The 16,121-nt window shown below is 48.6% G+C and overlaps 1 long non-coding RNA gene across 1 annotated transcript; it reads left to right on the top strand.

Annotated features, from left to right (window-relative positions):
- Positions 1-913: 913 nt before the first annotated feature.
- Positions 914-7,027, top strand: LOC145716052 (uncharacterized). The gene is made up of 3 exons (XR_014138383.1): positions 914-925; positions 4,679-4,769; positions 6,993-7,027. It is a non-coding gene; the product is annotated as an uncharacterized LOC145716052 (long non-coding RNA).
- The last annotated feature ends 9,094 nt before the right edge of the window (positions 7,028-16,121 follow it).

Below are 16,121 nucleotides of genomic sequence, written 5' to 3'. Positions count from 1 at the left end.
ATAACATTCTTGATTATAGTCCACCGATATGGGACCCCCTGATGTGTGACTGGAAACTTGGATCCCTCGAGATGAAGTTTGTTGCTAGGTGAAATGGGACAGGTAAGAGAGGACTTTTGAGTCTACAGAGATTTCTTTAAGGCTGCATCTTGTCTTCAACACTTCCCAAATAATCCTCTTTGTTAACAATTGTAGCTCTTAGGCTTCTAGGAGAGCTTCATTCAATTTACATTATAATTCATTGCCATCCCTGGGGAATGTGTCCCAACAATCCTCATTAAAGTTGTTATTTACAGGTCAGATGGTGGAGAAATGATGACACATATTTAAGAACCCAAAATGCAGATTGTCCTATTCTCCCTGGAGCTGGGGGAGGGGGAGAAAAAAATGGGAAGACAGGTGGGCAGACAGGAGGGATATTTCCTAATCTCATTCCTTCCTTTCTACAGATAAATCAACAATGCCCCAGGAAGTTGGAAGATTAAACTCTCTGGTTAGAGTGTTAAACTCAGGTACTAACAAGTCCTGGGCCTCCAGCTTGCCTCCTTATTTGCTCGGCTCTCCTTCCGCAGGTAGAGTTTCCTCTTTTTTTTTGCTGAGTGCTTGGCAGACCTAGGGCAATGGGGGAAGGGGGGTGGACTTACTCTTGGGAAGTTTCCCTGGCTCCTATCCAAATAAAATGTAAGGAAATGGAGTGGCTCAGGGCTCTAGCTTGAAGAAACGAGGTAAGTGTTGGAACCTCAATTCTACTATTTTAATCAGGTGACCACTAAGATCCTCAATAATTTCTACTGTCTCCAACATTAGCACCTCAGAACTAGGAGTCCTAGGAGCCATTTCTCATTCTTGTAGGAAGAGGCGAGAAGGAGGAATTGGAAATCAAAGAGAAGCTCCTCTGGTCCTCCTGCAGTCCCACTTGGCCAAGGTACGAGGGACCCAGGGAGGGAGGTACCCAGCGACCTTGGAGCCGAGCTGGGCACGCCCCATGGCTGTGTGCAGCCACCACTCTGCACTCTGCATTCTTGTTCTGCTCTGCCCTTGCTCTGATCGCTCACATGGTCTCCCAACTTCAAGATCTAGCCCCCGCATCGCTGGACCTAGCCTCTGTGCTGTAGAGACTGGCACCTCAGCTCTCCCCCGTGGGCTCTGCCCTAGCTCATCAGACTCTTGCCTCTCAGGGAGCCCTTTGCACCCCAGCCCTTCCTCCTGGAGCCAGAGGTAGAGCTGGCGGAGAGTGGTAGAAGGCAAGTGTTCCCTCAAGCAGTTTCTCCAAAGGCAGAACCTTTTCAGACCTTTTGGCAAAAAGGAAAGTCAGTAAGAGGCTGTGGCCCTTCCCTCCCTGCACCTGTCAGGATGGGAGGATGTAGCTGGAGCCCCATGCTCCTGTGACCTGCCTCTTCCAGTGACCCAAGTCGCACCTGATCTCAGAAGGGAAGGAGGGGGTAAGAGGACACTCTTCCCACTATGGCTATAAAACAGAGACCTGATGCCTTCCCCTCCTTGCCCCCCCGCCCCCCAAAGAGAGTTCAGCTCCAAGAGGTGCCCTCACACCTGCCTGCATTTTAATTAATATCATCCCACCACTATCAACAGCAAGTCAACATGCTTCACGCCAGGGGAGAAAAACAATCCTCGCCTTGTCAGCCCTGCTTCTCCAGGAGCAGCTGAGGGTCTCAACCCCTCCGCTGACTCTCTGCCACCTCCTTTTCCCTGGGGGCTGTTGACAGGGTGCAGTGCAGCTTGCCATGGAGATGGCTTTGGCATCAGAAGGTGGCAGCATGGGAACGTGGCTGAAGGCGCTGGAGCTGGCTCTTGGTCAGGCATGGGCATTTAGTGCCGGCTCTGTGCTCTAGGCTTTCTGATCACTGGAGCAATGGTACGCAAAGGGGATTTCCAGCCTCATCTTATCAGAAGGTGCACGGGGGTTTGGAGAAGTTCAGGGACCACTGAGGTCACACTGCTAAGGCAGGGCTGGGCTGGGCATCTGAACGCAGACCTGGCCTGCAGATCCCTCAGGGTCTTCCCGCCTCTCCTCGCCAGTGCCCTGTGACAGCAGCCTGCGGAGGGGCTGGCCCTGAGTGCTTTCTGGGCAGCAGAGCTGGTCCATCATGGCCCTACCCTTGGGACACTGCTTAGCCCACTGGACTTCCGAGTGCTATCCCAGATGATCAACACCGATTTCTGAGATAGGAGATAATGAATTGCCCCGACTTCAGCAGTAGAGTGAGAAGAGCTCTACCCGTCAGTTGGAGACAGGAGATAAAAACAGCCAAGACTATCGGGGCGCCTGGGTGGCTCAGTTGGTTAAACGACTGCCTTCGGCTCAGGTCATGATCCCAGGGTCCTGGGATCGAGTCCCACATCGGGCTCCCGGCTCAGCAGGAAGCCTGCTTCTCCCTCTCCCGCTCCCCCTGCTTGTGTTCCTGCTCTTGCTGTCTCTGTCTCTGTCAAATAAATAATAAAAATCTTAAAAAAAAACAACAGCCAAGACTATCTATAGGGGATCGCAGTGTGGAAGCCTCTTGTAACTCATAGGGTATGTGTGCACATATGCACGCCCACAGGAGTGTGTGGAGTTCGAACAGTCTGTGACTGTGACTAGGAGGGTTTCTTTTGCTGTCTCTCCACGCCCCAGCGGAAGAATGTGCACGGTATGGGAGGGTAGCCGCCCACACTGTAGAATAGGATGGCACTGCTGCCCTGTGCTTGCAAACCTCTCTGAGCCCCACGTTCCTCATCTGTAAAAGGGCAATGACGTGATTCGGTGCGCTGTATGGAAATCCCACTACGGTACGTGGCGTATGGTAAGCCCTCAATCAGTTGTAGGTACGGGCTAGTGCTCAAGCCACCTAATTGCCTCCATCTTTTCTAAGAAGATGAAAAGACTTTGTCAGATGTTTCGCTGTAATCCAGATAAACTTGTTCTCCTATGTTTCCGTAATCTGTCAGCCTAGGAAGCAGTGAAAGAAGGAAGTGAGTCTTGCCCTTCGCAGTCAGTTCTTAGGGAACCCTCACTAAGTCTTAGGGATCACTGCCTCCCTTGCAGGTGCTCACAGAGACTATGCCTTTACTGGGGGGTGGAATAGAGTGGCCCGTGCGAAATACTTCTGAAGTCTGTATGAAAGAACCTCATCCCACCCCTTCCTCTTCAAAGGGATGGGAAGAGACGTGTTTCCTGAGTTTACTTTCCTCTCCTGTTCTTCTCAGTGAAACCCTAGATTCTGGAAAATCTTCATCTGTCTTTAAAGCTGGCTTCTGTCATCCTTATTAAAGAAAATCCCACTCAGCTGGGTCCTCAGCTACTTAGTAACAATTGTCCAATTTCCATCCTCACTTCCTTTTATCGCAGAATTGCCTGAGCAGGTGTCCTCCGCGGCTCCTCTTCTCCTCGAGGGATAATGCTTTCCTTCTTGCTCAGCCAGCAGGGGTGGCCAGCACAGGGATACTGTCACCTGGGACTCCAGGACTGAGTCTTTGCCGGCCTGGGAATGCTCTCCTGGGTGATTCTGATGGAGGGGCTAGGAGCTTCACAAAGGGCATAAGCCAAGGAAGCGAGTCTAAATGGGATTCCCCCAAAAGGCAGAAGTTAGAAATAACAATGGGGGGCCAGACTCTGAGTCGGGACCTCAAAAGTCAGAGAGGGACTCCGCTCTGTCCTGAAGAACATCTCAAGGTTTCCTGATTGGGTCACCTCTCTCTTCGAAGTCCCTCTGCCTTCAAGAATTATTAGATCTTAATTCTTACTGCCCCATTACCTTTGTAGAGAGAATTCTGTTTCCCAAATTTTGTAATGCCCTCCCTCTTCTTTTCTAACATTTTTTTTTTCTTTTGTGAATCCTCTTTGATCTAGCTCCTTGGAAACAGCCTCTCAGTTCAAGAGAATGAAAATGCTTCCTGGGGTGGGGAGGTTATCACACTTGGCCATGCCAGAGCCCAAGATGTGAAAGGACATCTTGATGATGCAGGAATAGGGAGTAGAGAAGAGGCGAGGATAAAAGCAGCAAAGATGGTGGAAACAAGAACAAAACTCCCTCTCTTTCCACTTTGTCCTCAACCCAGAGGCCTCTCCAGTATGGATGATGGTGGTGGGAACGATGGCAGGAGTGGGGCTGGCACACTGTCAGGGAGACACTGGCAATGGTGGGGACACTGACATTACTGAGCATGGTGGGTGTGACTATAGCCATCATCTGGAATATTCTCCCTACTCCATGTCTAATCAAGTCCTACTCATCCCATAATGCGTAGTGGAAAGGAACATGTATTTAACTTTTCTCCTCTTACAAACTTGTAAACCTCAGCTTTTTGTTTCTCAACGTGCTCATCAATAATATGTGGAGATCAGAGTAGGTGAATTCAAATAGCCCTGCTACCTCTTAAGTGATAGGGTTTCAGATTCAGTTCTAGCTCTGTTTTCTCCTGAACACTCTAGGCCACAAATCTGTTTCTCTGTGTTTTAGGAACACTTGATGCCTAACCCATTCCTTTGATCATCCGCATAGACAGACAGCTATGTTGACAGCAGTGTCCTTATCTTGGGCCTTGGGTTCCCATATGGCAAGGGTTATTTTGGTTCAGTGTCTGGAACAAGGGTCACATTAAAGAGATGGGCAATGAATGCCTAATGTTCCTTAGGGACGAAAGCACCTACAGTTGCTGAGCATGTTCTATATTCCAGGTCCTGACCTACGTCCTGGGGATGAAGGGATTTAGAGGCACATTTCCCGACTGTGAGGTCCTCTGAGTGGAGGCAGCAGGCATGTAAGCAGGTATGTAAAACATAATGTGATCATTTTTCTAACATGGAGATGAATGAAGTGAAGTGGGTTTGCTGACGAGAGGGCCCAGATACGGTAGGATGATTTCAAGTGACTCTCGGAAGATGATTGTTTTCTCTTACCTCCACTGACAAGGGCAAGAAGGCATCTAGGCACAGAGCACTGAAACTCCATGTGTGTAGAGGGTGGAAGGGTGTGCCTAGGGAATCCTTGGCTGGTGGGAGGATGAAGCCTGACTGCGAGGTGAAGTGGTTCCTGTGGGTACCAGTGTGGGCCATAGGTAGGAGCTCCACATGCTCCCAGCATGCTCAGAAGGGCTTTCTGATGGCTGGATGGAGAATGGACCAGGTGAGATTCAGTAAGACGGTTAGCATCATGAGGCAATAGGAAAACCTCATGGTCCATGCTTTCTCTTGACACCTGACAGAAGGCAGAGTTAGTAGGTTTGAAAGTGGACAGAGAGCAAAAATCAAGGGGGACTTAGAAGGCAGAAAATTCAATGACATGGGATCGAGAGAGTGAGGGATAGGGAGAAATTTGGAATGGCTCTAGAATTTCTTCCCGTTAGAAAGGGCATGGAAAGGAGGGTTGACGATGATGACGGGATGATGAGGAGACCCTCTCTTCTCATCGTCGATCTCAGATGTCTCCGATGTGGCTGGACACTTGGAGAGTGAACTTCTGTGTCTTCCCATCTCTCCCTTGCCCACATCTCAGCAGTCCTCCAGTCTACTGACCTGTAGGAGCCAGGAACAGCCTGGAAGCAGAGAGCAGAGGGGGGCCTCATGGATCCAAGGTGTTACTGGCTTCATTTCTCAATGTCCAAATGCCTCTGTCCCAATAAGACCTATATAACCAGTTTCCTTTCAAAGGACCCCAAAGACGTCTGAGCTTGATGCAGTTGAGTAGTGGGCGCTTTTTTTTTTTTGGCCTTTTTTTTTTTTTTTGGACTAAAAGCAATTTCCATTTTATGCCTTTTGTCTCTTCATCCAAGCAAATGCCGGTGGGATCTGGCAACCTGAGTTCAATAGCCAGTCCTTTTGGTCTTTCAAAGGCTATGAATGTAATAAGAGCACTCAACCCTTCTGAAGATATGCAAATCCGTGCATTTAAAAGATTTACATTCATCCTTCACAGGCCCTGAAATATAAATATGAAATACCCAGAACCTTGTCACTTCAGTAATAATTAAGCTGATGGCCTATTATGTTCGATTGCAAATCAATATAGTATCTTTTGGTGCCACTTGAGTTCTTGAGGGTTGGCTCAGGGCCAGCTCCAGTTATACAATTGAATGGCTGCAGCTGCCTGGAACTTCGCTGTCGTTCCCATTCAGGAAGAATAGGCGGGTAACAATGGTGACCAGCCTCCCTGCAGTAATTGTGTACGAGGACACATTTCCAATGGGGTTTTTGTTCAGCAGGTGCTGTTATTTTAGTTTAATTTGAATTCTGAAATATGGAGGAGAGAAGGAGACTAATCTTAACAGCATCTAACCTACAGCTGTTCGAAAGAGGCCAGCAAACAGCATATGTTGCTTAGATGAAAATCATAATTGCTCATTCTCCCTGGGCTGTTGGCCCACCAACGTGGAGCGTCTGAAATTAGCCGGCATTTTTCCGGCATTTTCCTCTGTGGCCAGGCCTCTGCAGAGCTCGGGAAGAGCTAGTCTAGAGTGGCTCGCCCCACGGGAGGCTTGTGCCTCGGCTGCAGCCTCTCTTCCTCCTTCCTTCCTTCCTTCTCCGGCTCGGTCAGCTGAGATGCTCGCCAGACGCCATGCAAAACGCATCCTGGGTGGGCTTCCTCGCTTGAGGCCACGGTGGGGAGGCGGGGGGAGGCTGCGCTGGAGAAGGCTAGTGGGCCTCCCAGACCACACTGCCTTGGCAGCACAGTGACCCACGTGCCGTGGGCAGGAAGAAAGCCCGAGCAGCACAAATCAGTGTAGACACTCTGATTGGAGTAAGAAATGACGTCCGCAGGGCATGCTCCCAGCTGCAGAACGCTTGCAGGTGTTGGGGTTTTTACTTAACGTCTTCACAAGGCTCCCTGGAAGGAGATGACGATATTCCCATTTAGTAAAGAGGGAAGCTGAGGTGCAGGGAGGTCGAAAGGCAAATCCAAAGTAAAAACTACGAGAACTGGAACGTAAGTTCTGGAACGTAAAATTCCATGTCCTTTTCCTCCACCAGCCGCCTCCTTTCTTTTTTGTTCCAGTGACTTCCTTTGGCTCCCTGCTTGGTTAGAAGTCCTGAGAGATCGGTTTCCTTCTGCTTATAAGTCTCTGGTAATGAACACAAGGTCAAGACCAGATTCCTCTGTGCTCTATTGGAAACTGAAGTTTGTGTGATTCGGGTGGGGCTCAGGAAATGTCAGAAGTGGTGTAGTAAACGCCTGAGCCTCTCCCCTTCCCTTCCTTCCTTCCTTCCTTCGCATCCTTCTCCCTTTCTTTCCTTCCCTCCTCCCTTCCTTCCCTCCCGCTTGACTTTCTTCTTTCCCTCCTTCCTTCGCTCTCTCCTTCTACATTTACTGAGCTCCTACTCTGAGGCAGGCGCTGGTCCAGGCACTGTGGGGGATGCAAAGAAAAACAAGATGAGTCCAGAAGCAGAGGAAGCCCTACAAGATAGTCAAACAGCTTGATTGTTGCCCGAAGAGCAAGATGTACAAAGTGATGGGGTCCCAAGTAGGGAAAGGTTTCACAGGGGAGGTGACCATGTAGATGATGGAGGATGTGCAAAAGTCTTGCAAGTGGAGCAAAGGGGGTAGGGTTTCCAGACCTGGCATGAGTCACTGCTTTCACCCTGTCGCGGGCCATTTGTTGATAGGGAATGAGGAGCTTAAGGGCTTGGGGAGTGGACTGACTCAGTGAGGCCCCTCTAGGGGCATCAGGTTCAGGGCTGGCCGCCCCAGGATGAATGTTTGGTGCGAGGTGTGTCCTGAAGAAGAGGATGGAGGTGTAGAGCAAGGATCTGGCCCCGATTTCTGTTGTCAGTCCCTCCTGGCCTGAGAGGTAGAGGACTTGCTAGCTTGTCCTGAGTGTGGCCGGAGTAATGCTTCAGTACAGATGCTGCTGCCATAAGGGGGAGTGTGGGCTGCCCCTTGAACTCAGGGATCTGAGGCTCACTGTGGGTCTCTGCTCTCTCAGGGATCCTTCACCCTCCTTGTCATTTCCTCAGCCTAACCTTCATGCTCACCTCATCCTTGTTCTGGAATGTTCCTGGCCACAAGGTATAGGGTGATCCCCGAAGCCACACCAGCCTCAGGCTCAGCTCCAACACCTGCCAGTCTCATGGACCTGCCCCCGGGGTGCCAGAGTGCTTACACATCCCATGGTTAGGAGCTGGGCTTTGGATTCGTACAGCTTTGGGCACCAAAACAGATCTAGAGAGGAAGTAGAAGATGTTTAAGGGCGTGGACTTTGAGGTCAGGCTGCCTGGGTCTGGAGCCTGATTTTGTCCCTTCCAGCTATGTCACTGTCCCTTAATTATCTCATCTACAAATGGGAGACAGACTCTAACTGATAGGGTTCTTGTGCTGTCTAAAGGAATTAATGCATTTCAAATACGAACACAGGGCTTGGCATTCAGAGCCCAAGAACTGTGAGCTGCTGACAGTGAAGGAGAAGTGGTAATAGTAGTGGGGAAGGAATCGTTGGTGCCGGGAGTCAGAGGTCATGGTCACGGCGGTCCTGTAGTAAAATGGTGCCAACGGTAACCGGAGTCACAGCGGCAGCGCTGAGCATATAGGAGAGTATCTATTCCTCATCTTAACCGAAAACTGGGCAAGTGTTATCTCTCTCACAGCTGTGATGGTGTTAGAAAGATTCCAATTTCACAGACATTTACTGAGCATTCGGACCATATGTGAAATTGCCTTGTAGCCCAGAGTCCGCCCCAGAAGATTTCACCACCTGTTAGATAAGTTGAAATGGGAGACCCCCTTGCGGGTTCAGTGAGCAGCGCCTTCCTCCATGATTCTTTCTTTGCAGACAAAGCAATGGCCTTGCGGAGGAGGAAAGCGGGACCGCTACAGTGTACGTGCCGAGGGTAGGGGTGGTATTGTCCCTTTCGCTGTGGGGTCCCCAGGGCCTAGCACCTTGCATAGCATCACTAGCATTTTAGTTAAGTGATACGTTTGCTTGATGAATGTCTGCTGAGGGAACGGGCTGGCTGCCTAGGTGAGAGGCTGCGGAGATCCTAGAAGGGTCTCTAACAGAGGAAGGGGATGACCGTTTGGCTCTTAGCCTTTGGTTAGGACAGAAAGGAAAGAAACTCTTGGGGGGCCTTTGGTGAATATGGAGAAAATCTGCTACAGAACAGCTTCTCCACCTCTATGTTTTTACTTTAAGCAAAGCCAGACAGACCCGGGACATGTGGGGGTGAGAATTTGTTTTGGCAGCTTGAGTGGGGAAGGGAAGCCAAGAGCCTGAGGCTATTCAGTGAAACACCACATGTTAATCTCAATCTATCCTAGTAATCCCGCACACATTCTGATCTCAGGGAAGGGTAATCCAAGATCAAGCAGCTTCTGCGAGCGGCTTGTTCTTGGTGTGGCTTAGTGATACAGGAGGCTGTATGTGAGGTCTGCGGCTTTGATCACGCCTGAAGCTCATTCCACCCCCCAGATGATGATGTTAGGAGAGGATGGGTCCCCTGACCTGCCGATGACTGAGGTCACTGCTGTGCTTCTCTAAATCTCGGAGCATGGACATTGGAACACATGGCAAGAAGAAAAAAAAAGAAAAAAAAGAAAAGATTCAAAAGATGATGCAGCCTCTAAGAAAGTAGCGAAGGTGCCCCGTGCGAATACTTGCTCTGCTAGGTCCTGGCAGGGTGCGGTCATGAAGATCTGGCTTCTGAGAGTGGGCTGTCTATACTAGGAACCAACTCAAGTAAGTCTCTGTGTCACATCCCAAAGGCCTCAGTGTGGCAGCCAGAGGTGGACCCTGGCAGCTCTGAGAAGTGACTCATGAGGAGGAGCCGGCCCTCTGCTGTTTGATGTCTCTCCCCATGGGTGTGCATCCACACCCTCTACCCCAGGAGCTGGGGGCATCCCACCTCTTCAAAGAATCTGTAATTCTGGTCAAGGTGGGGATACTGGCAATGGCCATATATTCCCATTTATTTATTTATTTAAAGATTTTATTTATTTATTTGACAGAGAGAGAGAGACAGCGAGAGAGGGAACACAAGCAGGGGGAATGGGAGAGGGAGAAGCAGGCTCCTGGCTGAGCAGGGAGCCCGATGCGGGGCTGGATCCCAGGACCCTGGGATCATGACCTGAGCCGAAGGCAGACGCTTAACAACTGAGCCACCCAGGCGCCCCCCATATATTTGTATATACATATAATACTATATGATATATATGTACATCTATATACTATATATATATATAAAAGCAAGCAATAAAAGCAAGTGTGTGTATATTCATATATATATATAGTAAAGTCCTAGTCATACCATTTTCAACATTAAAATAATTTTAAATATCACATGATATCTCCCCCCCAAAACACACTTACACACAATCACCCCCCCCACACACACACACACCAGACACGCATTTCATTTTATAGGTGGGAAAACCAAGTTGCAGGAAGGGGAAGTGCCTTGTCGAAGCATCCACACATTAGCGTCAGATGGAACTGGACCATGACTTATATCTTCCCACTCCAGGTTCACTTCTCTCTCGGCTTTATATGCTGCCTCCCACACTTAGGCTCTTTTTTTTTCTTCATATTTAGAAAGCATGGCATTTCCATATCATCTGGATTTTATCCAGGATAATTTTTACTTGTATCCAGTGGGCTAAGAGTAATGTTAACCTATGAGATAAATCACCAGACCCAAGATAAAGAGGATTATCACCATGGGCTCAAAGGAAATTAGGCAGTTGGATGAAAGAGTGTGTGTGTGTGTGTAGAATTAAATATATATAAGTGTATATATACATATGAAAGTATGTATTGTATATAAGCATATGTATAAGAAGTTATACATAATATAGATATTACATATGATGTTTAATAGATATACTATCTTCTTGTTCATTCAGTATAGGTTTGTGAGCATGACATGAGAGGCTTGAATTCAAATCTTGGTTCTACTGCTTATAAGATGAGTGACTTTAGTTTTCTCATGTGTAGAAGAGGGATAATGATACCTACCTCCAAGGGTAGTTGTGAGGATCATATAAGCTCACGTGCTATGTCAAGAATGCTTTTGGCTTTGAGTGACAGAAATATTCAGCTCTAGTGACTTAAACACAGACCAACTTAATTTTCTCACACAAAGAGATATCTAGAGGCAAGCAACTGCTGATTAGCAGTTCAGCTCTATGGGGATGGTGTCTGTGCAGTTCTCTTCTTTCCTTCATGGTGGCAGAGTGGCTGCTGAAACTCTTTCCACCACGTCTATAATCCGGCATGAAAGGGTAAGGAAAAGGAGCAGTGTCCCTGTCAGGAAATCGAAAGCTAAGAGGAATCTCACAACAGGCTGCCACATATTTATCACACCTAGAGTTGTGTCATATGACTACCTCAGGCTGGAAGTTGGCAGAAGAAGGAGTTGAGAACGTTTAACCTACTATGCCTGCTGGCATAAAGCCTCTACACTAGGACACATCTATATTGGTGTTGAATGCGTATTCTTATTTTATTTTTTTTTCTTTCTGAAAGGTCCTATGGATGTGCCAGAAGCCCTGGAATAGAAAGAAAATGGGGAGGTTGGCGAGATGACAAAAAGTGGGCTGAGCTTCTGGTTGTGTACTGGGGAACTGGGTATATAGTACCCAGTTCTATATGGTATAGAACTATGAGGTATACTGGTATATTGTTGCCAGTCTTGCTCCCGCGGGAGACTTCATTGGTACAGAAATCAGGGCCACCTGGTAAGTGAGGTGAGCATGCACTCACTCCATTGAGGGCTAGCAAGGGACCGACATCCACCAGACCCTACCCCACCCCCACTGGCTGGGCTGCTGGACAGTTCCATCTGGACCTCTGTCTTACCACGGCCAACATGTCCACATACACATTGGCATTTCGGGACACCGAATCATCTTCACCATTGGTGATTATCCACCAGGGGCTGCATCAGCCTCTCCTTGCCGAAGCTCTATATTCAGAGCTCCCCTCTTTGACTGTGAGGACAGGTTCCTAGCAGGCGGTTGGCTTGTGTCACGTGGAGATAGGGTAGGGCTGACAGCAGAGGGGCAGTCAAGCAAAGAGGAGGACGGCGAGCTGGAGGGGCGCATTCTCACACAAGGGGAGGCGCACTGAAATGCAGAGTCTGAGGTGGGGAGTATCAACTGGACAGAAGCATGGTGGGTTCCTATCTCTGCTGCCTCTCCTCTCCCCTCCTTCTCCTGATCACGCCAAAGACCTATTGCTTGACTCTCTCCAGTGTCTCATGCTTCTCAGCTCCTCTTTCTCTTGTCCTTACCCCTAACATGAGGATTCAAGGACAGCCTCCCCCTGGGCCCCGTGATCACAGCCTCTCCTCTTCCAACCAGGCGGCATCCCGATGGTGTGGAAGGAGCACTGGGCTGGCTGGAATCAGGAGTGCAGAGTTCCGATCCTGACTCATCGTCACTTCCCAGCCATGTGACCATACCTCTTTAAGTCTCACTTAACTGATCTATAAAATGGGAAAATAATGCCATCATTGACGAGTTGCTCAGGATTGAGATAATTGATATTTTTGAAAAAGACTTCAAGGGCTAATCTGGTGGAGGTTTGGGTAGGAAGAGACCAAAGGAGTAGGTGGGCTTCAGCTGTGTCACCCAAGCTTCAACAAAAGCAGCTCCTCTTCTATCTCTTTTGGAGGTTGAGATTTGAGGGAATTATCCATGTGGAAAAAAAAAAATGGTTCCCTGTAAAAAAAAAAAAAAAATCAAATTGGAAACCACCAGTTTATGTCAAGGGCTTAGTATGTATTAGGCACTTAATAAATATTGCTTTTCTCCCAACCTTTTTTTTGAAGAATGGCAGTTACCACTTCCAATGGCTTTTGCTCCATGCACTTTTTAAAAGTTAAAAAAAAATACACTAAATGCTTGCCACTTGCATCTAATTACGAGGATGGTTGGTCCAGTGATTCTGTGTGTCGAGATCACAACTCCGGTGCTTATCTCTTAATCCATCAGTTTCAAATGACCATCCAGGGACTCATTTTTCTTTGGTGTGACTTCTTTCTGCAGCCAAAATTTCCTGGACCTGCCTGAACTCCCATCTCCACGCGGCTCCCCTTTCACTTAGTTGACCTGATAAATGGCCAGCAAGGTCTGGTTTTAGCAATGGGCACATTTCACTAGAAAACAATTAAAGTGACTGAAGCCTGCTGAGATCTAATAAATATTCACTCATCCGCCTGAACAGATGCCAGTTACAGCAGAAGAAAAATACAGCTCCCGGAGTCAGGGAATTTGCTCTGGTCTCGAGCTCCTGGCACAGGTGTCGAAAGAAATGGGACGAAGTGAAGATAATCTTGCAAGAGGAAGAACATCAGGGAGGAAGAACAAAGAGAGATGAGGTGCAGGTTTCTATGTGAAAGTGATACATAGGGACCCCCATGTCTGGATTTGTCCCCCTTGTAGCAGAAGTGGTGACTTGGCTGTTTAGGCTCCTTTTTAAGGGTTGCATAGTACATCTTTGGTTTCCTCCGCAGTGCCCTGGCACTTACTGAGCAACACTTAGAGTGTCTGTGCTGTAGGAGACATGGAGACACTCCCCAGACTCCTGTGATCCCATAGGAGGGGATGGCAGTTCTGAGTAGAGTCCAGGAAGATCAATGTGGGGCCGTGGCTAAAACCAAGGATTCTGGGATTTTACAGAGGAGATCACCTCTGCCTAGAGGGGAGGAATGAAACTGTACAGCAGAAGTGGCATTAAAAATGGGTCCTGGGATGTGGAGGTGGGGTCAGGGCATTTGAGGAAGAGGGGATCCTTTGAACAAAGGCTGGGAGGTGGGAGGGTGTGGCCTGGGCTCGGGGTCCTGGGGTTTAGAGACCAAAGACCAGGCTCCAGTCCAAGCCTCCATCTGTCCATGGGGGAGCAGGTTCAGAGAAGGAAAGTTATACATCCAAATCCACACACCTGGTTAAAGGCTTCTGATAAGTTCCAGAGCAGTAGTTAACCTATATAAGATGAACTATACAAGATGAACTATACAGGAAAGATACAAGGAACAATACAAGATGAACTATAGTTGGTCACTAATTGACTAGGAGAAACTCTTGAGTTCAGAGGAGATAGAGTGCTGTAGGGGACAGCTGAAGCCTTCCTGGAGAGTGTGCGAGGGGAGCTTAAGGATGAGAGTAGAAGAGAAGAAGCAGAGAACAGGACCTTCTTACTGTGGGACCTGCCATCGGGTCAGGCACCATATGCACGTAATGGAGAGAAAGATGAATTACAGTTACTATTTTTGTGGAATGATTATGTGCCAGGTGTTTTATTCATACCACCTCTAATCTTTGAAATGATCCTTCTGGGTAGGCATGATTATTCCAGTTTTGCAGATGAGAAAACAGAGGGTCACAGAGGTTAAACACCTTACCAAATCTACCCTGTTGGTGAGAGTCAGAGCCAGGAAATAAAAAATGATCAGCTTCCTTTATCACATTGATTCCCAGAGTGTTTGGTTTGGTTTGGTTTGGTTTGGTCTGTTTTGTCTGTTAACATATGAGAAAACAGGTTCAGAGTAGTGAAGTAATTTGCCCAAGGTCACACAGCAAGGATGTGGCAGACTCTAAGGACAGAGCTGATCTTTGTTTTGTTTTATTTTGATTTTTGAACATATTCTTTCACCAACGTGGGTTTGGATGAGCCCATTGGGAATGGGCAAAGTGAGGGTAAAGAGTAGAATAGAGGCTGGCACAAGAGCGCCCCCTGCATGATGCTCTGGCATCTTACCTCCTGTCCATCAGACTCTATGGACCTGAAGGGGACAAAGCCTTGATCTTGGTTCCACTTCCTGTTCTCAGCCAATACCTTCTTTTCTCAGGCCGCATCCAGGTATCCTTTGCTCCCCTTCCATTGTGCCGTGAGTGATGAAAAATCGAAATTACTAAATTCACTCTCTTTTCTGATCTTGCGCAGAGTTTTGTACCAACTCTCTAGCTCAACCTCTGGGCAAGTCAGTTCATCTCTCTGAGCCTCGGCTTCCTCCTCTCTAAGATGGGCGTGTCAGTCTCTATTTCCAGAATTGCATGAGGACGAAATGAAACAATGTTAATTAAGGGTTAAGAACAATGTCTGGCACATATTTGGTGCTGGGTGCACAGGTAACCTCCCGAAAATATCATCAGTGGATGATGTGGTTGCTAATACTAGTATTTTCATCGAGCCCACTTGCGCCCAGGATCCACGAGTCTGAACCAGCTGGCTGGCATCCCTGCTGTCCTTTCCCTGCTGGGGTGGGCTGCCTACAAGATTCCTTGTTGCTACGGGGCAGGAAGGACGGAGCTAGAGAATGGGGGTGAGGGGAGGGCAGGAGTTTACTGGCAGTAACTCATGGAAGAGATGGTGAGATCTGAGGTACGGGCGGCAGGTAAAGGAGGGCTTGCTTCATGGCCAACCAAGACTCCCTGGGGAAACCAGTTTCTGCGAAGAGAATGAAGTCTCTTTCCTCTCCACTCTCCTCATTCCTGCCTTGCCCTCCTTTGCCAGCTCTGGGCTCCAGCTGGTCTGGGAGGCAGCTCACCTCTGCCTGGTCATTAACAGTTCATTTGCTTAAATACCCATCATCATTACTGCCAACGGCTCCTCAGGGCACCATTGCATCTCAGGAACTGCGGCAGACATTCTCCTCTGACGGACGGCCCCATGCTCAGCCCTGCCACCTGCTAATGACTCCTGGGCTGACAGCCCAGCTTGGGGGCAGCAGAATGTGGAACACTGAAGGAGGTCTGCCTTTCTCCTTGGGAGTCCCTCTGACCCTCGCAGTCCTCGGAAGGGCTTAGCCCTGAAAGTGACGATGCCCCAAATCCTCCCAGGAACGAGCCGAGAACCTGAGAGAAGAAAAACCTCAGAGGAGACAGACGGTGTCCTCAGTGCCCTCCCTGTAAACTCTCCCCTCCTGAGAATCTTCTCTGCCCACGCCAAAGGGTAGCTCCATCTTCCTCTTGCTTGCAGGATACTTCTCTGAAGTGTGCTGGGAAGTATGAATCCAACAGAGAGGAAACTCCCCTGACTGGAGCACCCCATCACATCAGGTCAGTTAGAAAGCTTCTCCTCTCTCCTCATCCCTGCACAACCAGGTTGTGGATTGCGCCCATTTTACAGATGAGGATCCTGAGGTTTACAAAGTTTGAGTGAGGTTTCCCAAGGTCACATAGCCAGGACCTGGC

This window comes from Leptonychotes weddellii, chromosome 11 (assembly GCF_054177405.1).
Source record: "Leptonychotes weddellii isolate Sample4059 chromosome 11, ASM5417740v2, whole genome shotgun sequence".
NCBI classification, from domain to species: domain Eukaryota; kingdom Metazoa; phylum Chordata; class Mammalia; order Carnivora; family Phocidae; genus Leptonychotes; species Leptonychotes weddellii.
This window is presented reverse-complemented; position numbering and strand designations above follow the sequence as displayed.